This window comes from Nanorana parkeri, unplaced genomic scaffold (assembly GCF_000935625.1).
Source record: "Nanorana parkeri isolate BGI_ZX_2015 unplaced genomic scaffold, ASM93562v1 scaffold417, whole genome shotgun sequence".
NCBI classification, from domain to species: Eukaryota; Metazoa; Chordata; class Amphibia; order Anura; family Dicroglossidae; genus Nanorana; species Nanorana parkeri.
In genome coordinates this window covers 1,044,796-1,061,495 of record NW_017306685.1, presented here as the reverse complement: position 1 = coordinate 1,061,495, position 16,700 = coordinate 1,044,796, and the positions used below count along the sequence as shown (strand labels likewise).

General features: G+C 39.4%; 1 protein-coding gene across 1 annotated transcript in view; it reads left to right on the top strand.

Moving 5' to 3' along the window:
• KCNN2 (potassium calcium-activated channel subfamily N member 2) overlaps nt 1-16,700 on the top strand; it is a 149,187-nt gene that overhangs the window by 57,965 nt on the left and 74,522 nt on the right. The window lies entirely within an intron of this gene.

The following is a 16,700-nucleotide window of genomic DNA, read 5'->3' as shown; positions in this document are numbered from 1 at the left end:
GTCGAGGCAGGCAGCGAGGTTCAGAAGCGAGGAGGCAAGCCGAAGGGTTGATAACGGGGGTTCAGGCAAGGGTTCAGGAAGCAACAGGTTTACATACAGGGAGCTGGTGATCACACCATAGAGGTAGAATAACTGTCTGGTTTAAATACACAGGAACCCAAGGACCACACCCTGGTTGCCGAGGCGACCAGGAAGCTTCCCTAACCAGGAGCCAGTAGCAGGGTTGACTGGGTGGATGGTGTGTGCTGGGAACCTCCCCCAACCTGGCTAGCAAATGAAAGCACTAAGTGGCGCAGGAGCGCTACGCTCGCGCCCCCGTGCGTGCGCTTTTCGTGGATCCGCGCTAGTGGCCCCGGCGCCAGGAGGAGGGGAGCCCAGTGCCCTGCGTCACTGCTGGCGAGCCTGGAAAGGAGCAGCACCCCTGGTTCCCTGACAAGGAGAGAGATCTGTGCATGTATGGCTAGCCTCAGCATGGTTCATAGTAAATAATAGTTAGCCTGAGACAGACATCCCTCATTTTTTTCTCTTCTGTGTGATTATGCTGCCTTTGTACTTTAATGGAGTACAAAGTGCAAGATGCTCCAAACACTATGGAGGCTTCACATGTACCTCTGAGCAGTGTGTATACACACGCACACACACACACACACTGTATATATTCAATATGTTACATCAGAGTCTGTAAACTGTTTCAGTGTTGCTTTTTCTCTTTGAAAGTACATATCCTTCAATCCTGCATTACCAGGGACAGGATCACATTACAGTGTTATACTTGAGAAAATACATTAGATCTATAGAAACATGCACGTACAGTTTAATAATGCTTATTAGAACAAATGGCCTCATGCATCAACATGCCAGTACTGAGGACAGCCAGTATTGCCACGCAGCCACAAGTTCAATTCAAAACCTTGGTGTAAAATGACATTCAGATCTGGTTATTTTGATTCATTGCAGACTATTATAAGTGTGGACATGTTGATACATAATGGTCCAATATGTTTTGTATGTAGAAAATATAGATGTCTATTATGAACAAGCTCCTGCATGCCACCAGAAATAAGACAGTCATACTTGCTTCTGCATCCAACTTGAAGTATTGTAATATAAACTACTGCCTTTCTCTTCATTTCATCAATCTAAGTGTACTACTGTCACTCTGAAATTCTTTAGATGGAAAGAGTACCCTCCAGGGTCATTTGTGCTCATCCAAGTATTCATCTAGCATGACCTACAAAACAGAGCTTACTGCTTTCCTGTACAGTGGCTGAAGTGGAATGAACTGCACAAAGAAAGCATTTCAACAGATTTCTGTATCTTGGACAAAACAAAAGCAAGGGTGCTCTGTTCTTAAAATTTTAAGCCAAGCTGAACTTTTAGATTAGAATACAGTGAATATTGAGGGATAAATGTGAACTTAATATATGTAAAGCAAGAGATGATATGAACAATGTTACTCTCTGCTACCAGATTATATATATATATATATATCTTTGAGGCCACCTAACACCGTGGTATTGCCTCACAATGCCACAGTATATATATATATATATATATATATATATATTTTTTTTAACTGACATTATCAGATTCAGCAGTAACGAGCACTTTTTATTTCACTTGAAGTATTGATAGTGTAGTTTCCCTGTCCCTCAGACTCCAAGGGAATTTATAGAGTAAAGTAATGTGCAGTATAAATTCGGAACAGGATAGAGGGGATAACCTTGCCTATATAACACTTAATCACCATTTAACTCAGCAAAATAATTATGGATGTTATCTCTAACATGCATTCCTTTGTAAGGTTGTAAGACTAGCTGGAGGTGTCATTTTATAGCTTTTTCTATGTTATGCACTTATGGATCCCATGGGTGGAGTTAATGCCCATTGTTTGACACCCAAGAAAACCTTATCTTATCCCCCTTGTTAGGTCACCTTGAAATAAACAAACGTAAAATTGATATATAATTTGCGTGTGCGTGTATGTTTGAGTGTGTGTATATATATATATATCTCAGCAGGAGTCACCTCTGACATGTTTCACGCTAGAAATACTTAGGGGTCTATTCACTAAGCTGCCGAGGGCAGCCGAGTGAATGACCGATCTGAAGTGAAGTGAGCCGAACACTGTTCGGCTATTCACTTCAGGCTGGTACGGCTGAAATCAGCCGTACATCGGCTTGCTTCGAGTGGCTTCGGGTCGGCCGAACATGCTCAGCATGTCCAGCCGACCCGAAGTGCAGAAGGAGTTCGACTCAGCCGATCCAACATCTGGATCGGCTGAGCCGAACCTCCGGCAGGCTTCTCACTGCTGTTCGGGCTATTCTTAAAGATGCCGAACAGCAGTGAGTGAATAGGCTGTTCTGCTCGATCCCTTAGAGCAGGGGTGGCAAACACAAGGCCCGCGGGCCTAATCCGGCCCGCCGGACCTTGTAATGTGGCCCGCACAGCAGCCACCTCATTTCGCCATGTCTCATGGCCCTATGTCAGTGGTGGCGAAGCTATGGCACGCGTGCCAGGGAGGACACGCAAGGCCCTTTCTGCTGGCACGCGAGCCAAGGTACAGGCACCACAACATTAAGGCAGCCGAGCTGTCTAATGTCGGCAGGCGGGGGAGCGAGCAAGAGGAGAAGGGGGACGGAGCTGCAGGGGGTGGAGACAGAGGGAGATGGGGGCGGAGATGAGAGGACGGGAGGAGACGGGGGACTGAGCTGCATGAGACAGGGGGCGGAGACAGAGTGAGATCGAGGCTGCGATGAAGAGACGGGGACGGAGCTGCATGAGACAGGGGGCGGAGACAGAGTGAGATCGAGGCTGCGATGAAGAGACGGGGACGGAGCGGCATGAGACGGGGCGGAGACAGGGGGAGATGAAGCAAGACTGAGGCAAAGGCAGAGACCGCAATGGAGGAGGCGTCGCCAAGGGGCCAGTCAAACGGCGAAGCTGAGACGATTGGGCGCCGAGGCAGCAGTGAAGGCTGGGCTTCCCGTGTAAGGTAGGAGCACTGTGCTGGCAGGGCCCAGCATACATTATGCACAGCCCACCAATAAAGAGTAGATGCATAGTCCTATACAACCGGCCCTTTGAGGGTAACCATACTGCTGATGCGGCCCCCGATGAATTTGAGTTTGCCACCCCTGCCTTAGAGGGACCGAGCAGAACAGAAAAAGAGTGAAAAAAGTAAATAGAAAACGATTGTGCGGAGCTAACAGGGCCGGTTGTATAGGACTATGCATCTACTATGTGTCTTTTTTTGCCTTATTCTGACACGAGCGATGTCAGAATAGAAAAAAAAAAGAATTTTCCCATTGAAAAGCATTGGGACATTTATATTGGCTATTTCAATTTGCAATAGCCAATAGTAAAATAGCATTGTACCCGCACTCTGCTGATGGACCTGATGGGGAACTGCCAGGGAGAGTTAGCTGTTTGGAGATCAGTGTCCCTGGTTAGCAGGTAGCCAGGGACGCTGATCTCTCTGCAAGTGGCCGGCTGTCAGAAGCAGGCTGTCGGCCGAGCTGATGCATATGCGTTCGGTTCGGCTTGGCTAAGCCGCTCGGCCATGATCGGGAGCTGTACGGGCTATTGTGAATAGCCCGTACAGCACCCCTTCGGTTCTACTGAACCGAGGGGTCCTGGGGCTGAAGGTAGCCGAAGGATTGGCCGAAGCTACGGCCAGATCTTTCGGCATCTTCGTGAATAGACCCCTTATTTTCCAAAAGAAGAACAACACCGAACAGAAAACATGTCAGAGGTTACCCTGCTGCTATTTAATAAACAAGAAAAGTTGCTGAAGTCCAGAGTGTGGTGATTAATTTTCCTTCCTGACTTTTATTTGGTATAATAGCGTATTATTGTTACCTTGTACATTTTATTAAATTGTGTTTTCAACAGGTTATTGTGCTTGTGGAGCTGTTACCATGAACATAAAGTAATGTATGGCTGCAAGAATGTAAATGTAATAAAAAATGTTCCCCATATACCTCATAAATATTATTTAGTTTAGCTATTTTGAATCATATATCATGCATGGAACATTTTATTCCTATTCAGCATAATTTGAATTACGTATTGTTCACAAATCTTTCTACCAGAACTGCTAACTGAATAGTACCTCCCGGTAGAACTACTATACATATTCTGCAATTAAAAGAGAATGGTAGGTTTTATAAAACTTGATGAGTGAATCAGCAGTAATATCTAAAATATTCAGGTTTGCCCCTTCTAGAGAGAGTATGATGCTTGTAAGTGAAACTGCTTGAAAGTGGTATGTCTTTTCTGACCGAAATTACATTTCACATGTTGATGAACAAAATGTATTTATCTTGTATGAAGCATCCTCCTTAGCGCTCATGTGTGTGTTTGTGTGCATTTGTCCATCAAAGCCAAAATTTGTTTTTTTCTGGAAGCCAGATATGTGGTACCTTTGTACAGTTACCTTAACAAAAAACTCTACACAAGCTCATAGTTGCTTATGTCACCTTAATTTAAAAAAAAAAAAATTCTTCTACACAAATGGTGAAAGACATACTGGCCGAGTTGCCCATCTAGGCCTGGCTGCAGTCATTAGGAGCTGGAAAATGTGTCAGCTTTATAACAGTTATTACAGTTACCTACAGCAGTTTCTAAATGTTAGGTATTTAACTATATTTTTTGTGAGGTTATATCTCATTTATTTTTACCAGCTCATTTATGAACACAATCCGATCTTTACAGTTTTGAAACAGTAATTACAGAAGCAAGGCATTTATTTTAATGTGTAAGTACTTCATTCTTCCGACATAGAAAGCCAATATCCTGCTCAAGTTGAATTTAACTAATGAAGCAAGGTTTGCTGCCTGAGGTAAATTTTGTACTCTTTTATTATGGACGATATTCTGCATGCTCTGTTTAATGCTCTAGCAGATAAAACATGTCTTCTGGCCTTTTCATAAAAGTACACAAAATAAAAGCAAAGCCTTGACAAATTTGTGTAAATCTAGAGACGTGTGTGCGTGTGTGTTTTTTAAATGGTGTTATTTTATATTTATTTTTACATTTACTTAAAGAAATCCAGTCAATCCATGATAATTAACACATATTGCAATCTTGAGGCAAAAAAAAAAAAACCTTAGCGTTTTATTATGCACCAGTGCCTCGTCCCATTGCATCATCCTCACTATAGTGTCCTTCCCAGAACTAATTGCCTTTGTATTAATCAGGCCAGTTTAAAAGATGTGAGGATCTTAAACCATGCTCAGTGGGTAAATTATTCACAACTGTTACATACAGTATAGCAGACAGAGTGTCTCGGTTTTAACTGAAGTGTTTCTAAATGCCGTATGTTTGTGTCTTGAGGCCAGGAGACTAATGTGAGCTGTAGCAATTGAGGTGACATCCTGAATGAATTTGGCTTTCCCGCACACTGGGTCAGAATGTAGGATTGCTGGTGTTTTCTACACAGTATAGGCTTCAGATTTCTGGTAAGACCGCATAGTGCTGAGCCGAGGGAGGCCACATCCAGGGGAAATGATGATGTTGGACCCGTTATTCTACAACAATGTAGAGCTTATTACAGATGTTCTTATACAAGAAAATCTGGGTAGCAGTGAACATAAGGGGATTTCATTTCATTTAAACAGCATAAACAATAATATGCCACACGATGTTAGAATTTAGGTTGATTCACAGGAAGTGGCCAAAATTCTTATAGTGGGTTGTTCTGCCAGCTCGACATAAGTCTACTGAGTAATAAAGAAGAAAGTAGCCAGACCTAAAAGGTTTGGCCGCATCGGGAGATGCGGCCAAATAAATTGTCCATTCATACTGTTTAGCAGGGATGGCGGAATCTGTTGGATTGTTTTTCTTTCATCATGCAGACTGAACAATAAAATTCTATTAGTGTATGATGAGCTTTAGACTGGGTATGAACATTGTCATCAAAGAACACAGAACAGAAATGGGAATTTTTCAAATTGGCAATATGCAAACACACTGCAAAAAATATTCCCATGGACAGTATGTTTAAAAGACTAAAAGGAAAAACGCCATAATTCATAAGAAAAGAGCATCTAAAGATGTAACAAATTAAAGGGCACTTTCATAATTTGGAGGGTGCAAAGAATGGATGTAATAAAGGAAGTAAGGTAAGAAGGAAATCAAGATAAAAAAAATTAATGGCGGGTTGCTAAATGGTTAATTTTCACTACAAAGCTATGGGAAAATTCCCTAGCAAAATGCAAATGCCCATGCAAAGTGAACAACCTATTTGTCTTTGGTGAACCCACCCCATTGTTTCTAAATTGTAGGTTGTTAGCGGTGTACCCCAAGATTCAGTGTTGGGACCTTTCCTTTTTAACCAATTATTAAATGATATATAGTTTGGATTTAAGGCTTTATTTAGACTGGCTGTGTCAAATAGCCATTTTTATGTGTTTAAAGCACATTTCTAAATACGTAAAAAATTTATGTAACTGATTTGCAATGGCATTACTCTGACTTTTAGCACAACATTCTGTTTTCTCTAAAAACAGCTAAAGCGAATGCAAGTAAACACAAACATGACTATTCACAAAAGGGTGAAGAATTTGGAGGAGGCAGGAGAAGTGAACAATCTAGGACAACATAGCTGAACTGGAAAGTGAGCTGAATTGGAGAATTTTCCAAATTAGCTGTTGTCTTAGGTTGTTCACTTCTCCTGCCTTCTCCAAACTCTTCACTCTTTTGTGAATAGCCATGTTTGTGTTTACTTGCATTCGCTTTAGCTGTGTTTAGAGAAAATAGAATTTTGTGTGTCCAGGATCCAGCTAGAAGCTCTAAACGTGGCTGAACGCATGTAAAAACACGTTTAAAAAAATCTATAAACGGCTTTAGGCCGAAACTTTGAAACGCAAGAAAAAGTAATCTGGGAGGCATAAAAGTTGTGTATACTTCCCAGATAACTTCTTCTGCAACCTAAACACAGGAGTGCGAGAGCCAGTCTGAATGAGGACTTAAAATATAATTTCTGTGTTTGCGGTTGACGCCAAGCTATGTATCGAAATATGTCTCTAACTTACAAGCTTAATGTTAATAAATGTAAAGTTTTGTACTTAGGAGTTAAAACATGCGTGCTTGATACACTCTAGTGGGAGCACAGCTGGGGGAGTTGAAAATTGAGAAAGATTTGGGTATTCTGGTCAATCATAGACTTAATAGCATGCAATACCAAGCTGCAGTTCACAAAAAAATGTGGAGGAACTGGAGAGAGTGCAGGAAAAGGCAACTAAACTGATAAGAGGAGTAGAGGAGCTCAGCTATGTGGAAAGATTAGCTGAACTCAATTTGTTCTCTATTGAAAAAAGGCAACTAAGGAGGAATATGAACATGTGTATAAATACATAAATGGTGCATATAGTGACCTTGTTGCAAAATTATTAACATTAAAGTTAAATTTTTTACATATATCTACTGCTGGCAAGCAGTAGATATATGCAAAAACATTTTAAAAAGTTAAACAAAATTAGAAATAGGTAAACACATTCCTCTGTCTCTGCAACTCGCTCCCAGCTGTAAAATCCAGCTTCTTGAGCGATCATGCAGGAGGATGTGTGCGGGCGCATGCACAGTGGAGATCATCAGCGGGGAGAAGAGGAAAGACTTACTTTAAGTGAATGCATGCAGCGGACAGACACCATGGGACAGGAAGAGACAGCAGTCTGCACTAGATAAGAGACCGGCGCCAGCTTTGAAGGGACTGCTGAAAACTACTGGAAAGAGGAAGATGATCGGATCAAGAAACATCACTTAAAGTAGACATGTGCACTGCCAAAAAATGTGTTTGGTTTCGTTTTAAATTCGGATTTGTGTTATTTCGTTTTTTGGGATTCAGGTGTGAAAGTCAATGCGGATTCGGACGAAATTCGTTTGCGGTAGTTCGTTCGCACGTTCGTTTCGTTTTCGTTTCTCATTCGTTTCGTTCGTTCGTTTGCAGCAAAGTGACATTTGAGGGCGAAAAATGTTTTTCTTCGATGAACGAAACGAACGTTCGAACGAACGAAATTCGGGTTAGTTTGCATTCGTTATATCTGTAATTCGGAATTCGGATACATCCAAATTCCCGAAAATTCGTCCGAATTTCGATTCGGAACTAAACGAATCACACATGTCTAACTTAAAGTAAGTCTGTAAACCAGCTTGGTGGGAGGGATGTGACTTTAATGTCACTTTAAGGTCATTGCAGAGGACAAGTGGGAAACTTTTTGCCATTGGAGGAAAAGAGGCTTCTTCACAGTGAGGGCTTTGAAAATGTGGAATATGCTCCCTCGAGAATTAGTTCTAACCAGCTCAGTTAATTGTTTTTAAAAAAATGGATGCATTCTTGAATATAATTGGTTATTAATATTTATAAGTAATAACACCAGAGATTGTTGACCCAGGAAATATCCAATCACCTTAGGGGAACAGGAAGGGTTTTTTCCCCTGAGCAGATTGCACAATGCTTTATATGCTTTAATTGCTTTCCTCTGGCTCATCTGTTGTTAAAGTGTTCTCTATATGCAGTTTTTCAATTTATTTATTTATTTTTTCTGTTGTTTGAAATTGATGGATTTGTTTTTTTTTCAACCTCACAAATTATATACCTATGCTAAAAAAAAATCTAAAGGTTCCTGTGTTGCAGTCTAAACATTTGCCAAGTACAGTTACTATACGATGCACTAGCCTCATTAAAACAAAACTTTTTTTACCTCCTCTTGGTGTTGTGAATCGAGAAAGCAGTGGGCAGGACTTGGTGTGGCCAGCTGCTGATTGACAAGCTACAGTCTTGTGTATTAATATCTTCTTATTCCACTGTAGTGCAAGCAGGTACAGCCTATATGAGGGTAACAACATGTCTCTGAGTTCAGGAGTTCAATCTGCATTAGGTGGATTTCATTGGCAGGATTAATAGGTATTTGTGTGGCCTTTCAGGTGGACTAAGGGAAAACTGTAAGAGTGAATACACTTACAATGAAGTGATGTAGGCCATATTCTTTTCTTAAACTCTTGAGGGCTATAAACAGTCAGAACAGCAACTTAGTCTAAAACCAAAGAGAAGAAAATCAATAATAGTAAGTAAAATGTTTTGTTACCATTTGCCATTCAAAACCTTCCAGAGTTGAATCTATTCTGACTCCGATTGTTGTGCTAGTGACTTATCCCTTGTTGAGACCTCTATGCCTGGCCTGTATAAGCAGATTCAATCACTGAGGACAAAAACATATTTAATAGAGCGTAATTTTTAACGGCTGATTGGAATTTTTTTCTGTTTAAGTTTAACAATTGTATAACATTTGTTACAATGGAACAAACAGTGTTCAGCTACACCTACAGATAACTAAGGTGTTCAGCCATTCTTGTGATTTCTTCTCCCACATCACAATATGCAGCCAGACAGTTACACCAGTATATATTCTCCCACAACCCACTTAAATGCTTAGGCTGTGCACAGGACTTCTGCTAGAGGATATGAAGCCCTACCTCCTCCTGGTACTAAGCCCAATTTTCTGTCATTCAGCGGTCAATTTTCTATGCCCACGGAAGCTTTAATATTTAACTGTTCACCAGGAGGGATGGAGCTTAATCTTAGCTTGGAGAAAAGCACTACAAGGTGCTACACTTTGCCACCTTAGGCTCTTTCTGAGACCGGAAAGGTTCACTTTAAATATATCTAAAGCAATTTTGGATTGAATAGTGTAGTGTTAGAACTTTCCTATCTGCATCAAATTAGGGCATTTTCCTTCTCTTTCTGTCATGTAGACTCAAGAGGAAGTGAGAAGAAATATTTCCAATGTCAGGGAAATCACCAATTAGACAGTTGTCACAACAGGAAGTTTCCCCATTGCAGATTTCCCTCTCATCCTATTTTTAGGCAACTAAAAAATTTGGATTTCCCTCACTTTTATTCGTGGTGACACTGGTGATCAGGACAGTTAGGCAGGTGAATCTCCCTAACAGGAACACTGACAGTAATAAAAAGCTGACACTGGCTCTAACCCCTCACCAGGCTATCCAAATCTATAAAAAAAAGTTACATTTCAAAGAAGAACTCCAGGAAAAAAAATCTTAACCCTTGCAGTGGGGCTATCCCCGCAAGGGTTAAGTGCACGTTTTGCATCTAGGTTAAAAAAAAAGTGATACTCACCTGAACCTTGGATTCGGCCAGCTGTCACAGCGCTTCCTCCAGCTTGTTTCCTTTTCTGCTGCAGCGGTGGTATGTCCCTTGGCGTCCTCAGGTCCTATACACTGTATAGGACATGATGACTTAGACTGCTGCAAAAGGCAAGCCTGTCATAGAAACAGTATATAATCAACTTGCTTGCAAGTGCGAACCCAATAAGGTGCCAGTATATACAGTACTTTGGTGTTGAATGTCAGTGCTCTGCAGTATGAGACCTTCAGACTTCCAATGCATATTCTGGCTTTCTGAAAGCTATAACATCAGCATGCATTGCCGGGAAATTTCGGCGAGTTGCTGACTGCTTTGCAATGTAATTTAAAATAAGAGGAAAATGTCTATGTTCATGTTGTTTTACACTGTTTTCTTATCACACGTTTGCTTATACTTCCCAGTATCCTTTTTTCCGACATTAAAATGGCATAATTATGTAAAAACACAAAATTTCAGACGTAAATTTGTATAATGCAAAGTGACTAGTAAAATGAGTTCAGTGTTAGAAAGAGCCCCTTGAGATAATTTTGTCTCAGCATGTAAAGTTTTAGCATGGCAATGTTTTCACAGCTCTTCTTGTAGAGAAGAAGATGAAAGTACCTCCCCATTCTGTGTTGTATTGTACCTGGAGACATTGCCTGTGGCCCTTTTTGTTACAAAACATAGACTTTATTTGTTTTATGGTCAAGTTAATGTTTTCACAAAGGCACATTTTCTAAAAGCTGCATGTATCTTTCAAAGATACATTTGCGGTCATGTGGATATAGTATATTAATAGCATTTATCATTTATTATACCACATCCATCACATAGCTCAGTGAAAGCAGTCATCTCATGGTTTGAGCTAATATTAATAAACTTGCAGCCAGCCATAAAAAAATTGTGCTTCTTAAACAAAACCTTTACTTTGACTTAAGACGATGATATAACATATATAATTGATACAAAGCACTTTATTGTTATTAACAATTACCTTTCTTTTTCAGTCAGCAGCCACTGGGGTTTTTTTTTAAGCTCCAAAGTACAGTTGTCATTTCTGTGCAACTATGGCACACTATGGTACACTATTTGTTCTTAAAAACCTTAAGAAAAATGCATATGTCACTCGTATGACTGTGTCACTGCTCTACCCAGATGTCTGCACAAGGCCCAACATAAAATTACAGGTATATTTTGCAATAGTAGCTTAATTGTTGATGAGATCCCTACAAAGATACCTTAAGATTTGAGGTCCTGCTCATGTTCTTATTACATCACTGAGACTACTAACACTGTGTTAATGAAAGCAGAGCATACAACTTTGCAGTCAGTTTGAGGAAGGACATGGAAAAACATACACTTACATACCAGGATCTAATATTTATCTTATACATACATTATCTTTCTAAAATCCCTAAAATGTGTATGGTTACCCTAGAGGGGATTTTTGTTTCTCAACAACACTAGAGTTTCACTTTTCACAACTTTCCCACCTCCCATCCTGTATTTGGACAATCAACATCTGCCTTTCCGTGGTGATTGGTTTAAGGTGTCTTAAGGTCCCTGACACTCTCTAGAACTAAAGAAGTGGCTTGGAGAAGCTATGAAACATCATTACAGAACAAGTCTAGTTGAATGTGACTACTACTAGCTGCATCATTATCTGGATAAATGAGAACCTTCACAGTCAATTTAAATTTATAGTTTTCCTATACATGTTCTTTCCTTAGTATTTATTATGATCAGGGCTAAAAATAGTTCATTAATTGTACATTTTGATTGTTTTCGTATGTATGTGAGTATTTTATGTATATAGAAAATAATATAAATTGACTATGCGGTCTATTCATGAAGCTGCCGAGGTTGGGGCCGAAGCTAGCCGAAGGATCGGCCGAAGCTACGGCCAGATCCTTCGGCAGCTTCGTGAATAGACCCCTATGTATCTGGATCTTTGTTCTCTTTTACTAAACATGACCCTTTTTTTAAACTTATTATGAATAAAAACATTTTCTAAATGCCAGCTGTTCCCCAGTGTCATTGAAATGTACCTATTGTGGGGCCTGCGGGATTGTAGCTGCGGCACATCTCAGGATATTTTTCATTTTTGACAAACAAAACATTCATCAATCTCTATCTTGGCAGCATAGTTTTCATTTCATTAACAATAATGAACTGAAATAGGGGTTTGCTTATGGGCAGTGTTGATGAATCAGCTGTGCGATTTGAAGTTTTCTTTTTATTTAATATTTTATAAGGCATGTTAGAGCTGAATTTTAGGCAATTTTTATTAGGGACACGGCCTGCCTTATCTTAGCGCTCATCATGTTAAGCAGGCAGCTTGCATGTGTCCTTATTTTCTGAACCGTTTTTTTTTTTTTTAAATCAGACCAAGTGTTCCCAATTTGTAAAACTCTGATTTTGTTACCTTGACTGATATAATAAAGGTAAGATAAACCTTAGCCAAATATGTGTGGCCTTTCGGATTCTGGTAGTTACAGGTTTCCTAGATACAGTTAGCATTTTACTAACTGATTTTAGATATTGTCTTTAAGCACTTTTATATTTATAATTGGGATAACACTTTTTTTTTATATTTGTTACCTGTTCCTATTCACAGAGCATAACTATAACAAAACACAGTTGTTGTTGACCATTTTACTCAGGAGGGGCGGGTACAGCTGGCTCTGCCTCTAGATAGGCAGAGCCAGCTGTCAATCTGGGTGGATCTCAACAGTAGTAGTTCTCCTTTAAGTTTAAAGTTTAACAAAATTAACCCTGTCTGTACTGAACTGGCAGATCTCATTATCAGTTATAAACTAAATTAGAACACTGTCCTAACAGTGGATTCAAGATTGAGAAGCTTGGCTTCTTGCATTGTATGTTAATTGGAACTCAGTGTGCCCGCCCCCCACACACTTTTTCTTTGGGACAAACATACTCACAAATTGTTCAGAGTAGCTTACAGTATGCCCAAAGACCTGCTTCAAAGAGAGATCTAAAAAAAAATATTTATTTTGTAATCGATTTTAGGTTCACTGCATAATTAGAAGCACATAACAAACATATGGTGGAGTTTTCTCAAATTTAGCTGCAAAAGTGGAAATACACTTTTTAAGGTTACATTCACACTTCTCATGTGGTATTTTTTTTGCTCTATATGCAGAGAAAACTCTATCAGGCTATATGCTGTGTTTATGCTTCTTCTCAATCCTTAACTGATGGACTCTCTTAAATTCCACTCTCACCTTTCAAAAAAAAATAGGGATGCACCGATACCAAGTACTGTACTTGGCACAAGTACAGATACTTTTTGAGCTCTAAGACAAGACTAGAGAAAAATTCTAAAGTTAGGAGGCAGCTGTCATTTGTAAGGAGCACACGGAGCTCCTGGGATTTTTACATCTCTGTTTTAATGTATGATTTTGTTTTTATAAATATAAATAAAGGGATGCACCGATACCAGTTTTGCAAGTACAAGTACTGATACTTGTCCAAGTACTTACAAGTACGAGTACTGATACATTTTTGTTATCATGTGACAGTTTTTCTAAAACAATACAGACTAATGATTTCAGGACAGTGGTGGAGCGCCAGAGCCAGGTCCCAGCTGGAACCGTTGCAACCCTGGTAGTTGTCATCAAAATGCCAAGTATCGGCACTGGTATCTGAAAAGTATCGGTGCACCCCTTAAAAAAATTAAGAATGACAAGAGAGATACATACTTATCTGTAATCAGCTACTGACCTATGTACATACTGAAAATTGCTGTATGTTACATTATAATCCCATTAGGTACAATCACAACCTTTATTTTGAATAAATGTATAATTATTTGTGGTTTAAACAGCTGATTGTGTATTTTTTGTGTGTTTTCTTTATGTAATTTATTTGGTCCTAAGTCTGTGCCCCAAGTGCAGACATTACCATTCCCTCAGAAATCTTTAAAACAGTGGTGGTGCAGAGGACACTTGGCTGTTCTTTACCAACCTCAGTCAACCCAGCAAATTTGTGTCAATGGAGTGGAGAAATAAGTGGGCGTCACCGCCCATTTCACATAGTTATGTAATTTGTCTTATCAAATGTATGGCATGCAGCAGCCGGGAGCATTCATAGTCATAAGACTGTTTTCAGTCTCATTGGGGGGATTATAATTTCATGAGTGGATGAAGAGTTGGATGAGGAAGGATTAAAACCGGCTTCATTTCCTTTTTGCAGGCTCAAAACCTTATGAAATCATTTTTATCTTGGAAAAAAGTCAAGTGTATGTAGCCATTTGTATTGCATTGTATTGCTGAATTTCATGTCTCTTCTGGTATTATATTTTAAACTGTTGAAATACTTCCTCTTTTAATGTCTTTGCATGTTAGTTATTTTTTTTCCTGAAACACCAAGCTCATGAATTACTGGAAGTGATGACTGAATCATGAATCATAAAAACCTAAAAAAAACAGATTACAAAAAGCCATAAAAATGATCAACCCTTTGCTTTAATACTTATTTATGAAGGCTTTTGCTTTAAATATATATTTGTAGTGTAGCCAGCATATCTGCTCTCTACTTCAGTAATTTTGGTATTGTCACAAATAGCTATCATCTTGAACAAAGTTGTACTAAAAAAATAAATAACATGCAAATACCTTAAATGATGTTTCCCCTGTCTTAGTAAGGAATTACTTTCACAAAATTCCAAGGAAATTAAATAAACAAAACCGTAAAATCAAAAATGCATAAACAGGTAAAAGGAAATAAACAGTTTACTTAAAATGTGTGGTTATTTTGGTGGTAAACTGACCTGACATGTTTGAGATTTATGGTGACCAAGGTAGTTGCGCTAGGATATATGAAAAAATCAGAAACCAAAATACAGAAAAAATAGAAAAAGATATAATAATATCAAAAAATATGATCCAAATGATTATAATCCAGCTGCAGCAATATCTATCGAAGTGATCAATTGTGAACCACAATTGTGAAGCGCAGCACACTGGTTCACAATTGAACACATGTTTGAGATTTAGCCCAGATTGGCTTTATCTGTGGAGATTTGCAGCTAGTACCACCTCTACCACTTTTCCCTTGAAATTAAAAATTGAAATCTGATCAGCCTTTAACCAGTTGACATTCGCGGTGTTAAACCCCCTTCCCATCCAGGCCATTTTTCAGTATTCAGCGCTGCGGTACTTTGACTGACATTTATTCCGTCATGCAGTGCTGTACTGAAATTAATTTTATACCCTTTTTTGGGGACAGATAGAGCTTTCTTTTGGTGGTATTTATTCACCACTGGGGTTTTTATTTTTTTACTATATTAAGGAAAAATCACCGAAATTTAAAAAAAAAAACAGTTTCCCCTATATTAAATGATAAAACATTTATCATTACCCAATTTTTTGGTAAAATATAAAAGACGGGGTCACGTCGGGTAAAAAGACACCAAACATGTCAAGCCTTAAAATTAAACAGTACGCAAACGAGCACATATAGGCGATCGGCGGGCTATGGACCCGCTGATCGCCTATATGTGAAACACCCGGTACCGCCAGCCTAAATGAGGAGTTGACTATTAGTGCAATGGAGAAAGGGGAAGGAGGTCAACTAAAATTAATTTTTAACAGCTGACTGGAGTTCAGCTTTAATCTTCTGATTAATTTTTTTACATTTTTCTGTAGCTTTTTTTGCAAAAAATTAGGGAAATCCTACATGCAGCTTTGCCTAAAGACACCTTATTGATACCAGCCTGTATTACTTTCAGCATGGGACAAGTGCTCCAAGGAGAACGAGGCCCCCCCAAAAAGAGGCCTTCCTCTAAAACCTTTAGGCTGGTGTATTTCCTGGTGTCTTAGGCTAATGGTGCAGGGATACAAGAGGGTGCTATGTGCAACTTACAGCACAGGCATGTTGTTGCCCCCTCCCCAATGGATTAATAAGACCTTATATTTAAGACCTTAATATTGCCTAATAACAATGGCATGGATAAAAGTATGAGAGAACACACATCAAGTTTAAAACAAATATGTATTTGAAATTAACCCCCAACCCTGCTTATTCAGCAGTTTACTGAACATACAGTAGTTAAGATGAATAATGATCTAAAGTTTTTTCTGCTTTCATAAGTCCATCGCCAAGTCTCCTGTTGAGGATTATTCTACATTTGTACTATAATACCTCAAGGTCCACAATGACGGATTATAAATATAGTCCAATTTTCACACTGTAATATTTTATTGCTACATTCTCAACTAAAGCACACTTTCATTAATCTTATCATTTTCATGATTTCTCAAATGTATATGTATGTCTGCACATACATTGTTTCTAAATATACAAGGGGAATAATGTGCTCCACACAGTTCATTTTAAAAATAATTGAGGCTAATAACACACAGACTGTAAAGGAAGGACTAAAGACTCTGCTGTCAAGGGGGGGGGGGGGGGGGGGGGGGAAGTGAAAAGAAAAAAAAAAGACCAAGTGTCCTCCGGCCAGCTCGTCACGCCGAAGCAGCAGGTCGAGCTGGCCGGAGGAGACGAAGAGGGGGGAAAAAAAGGCGTCTTT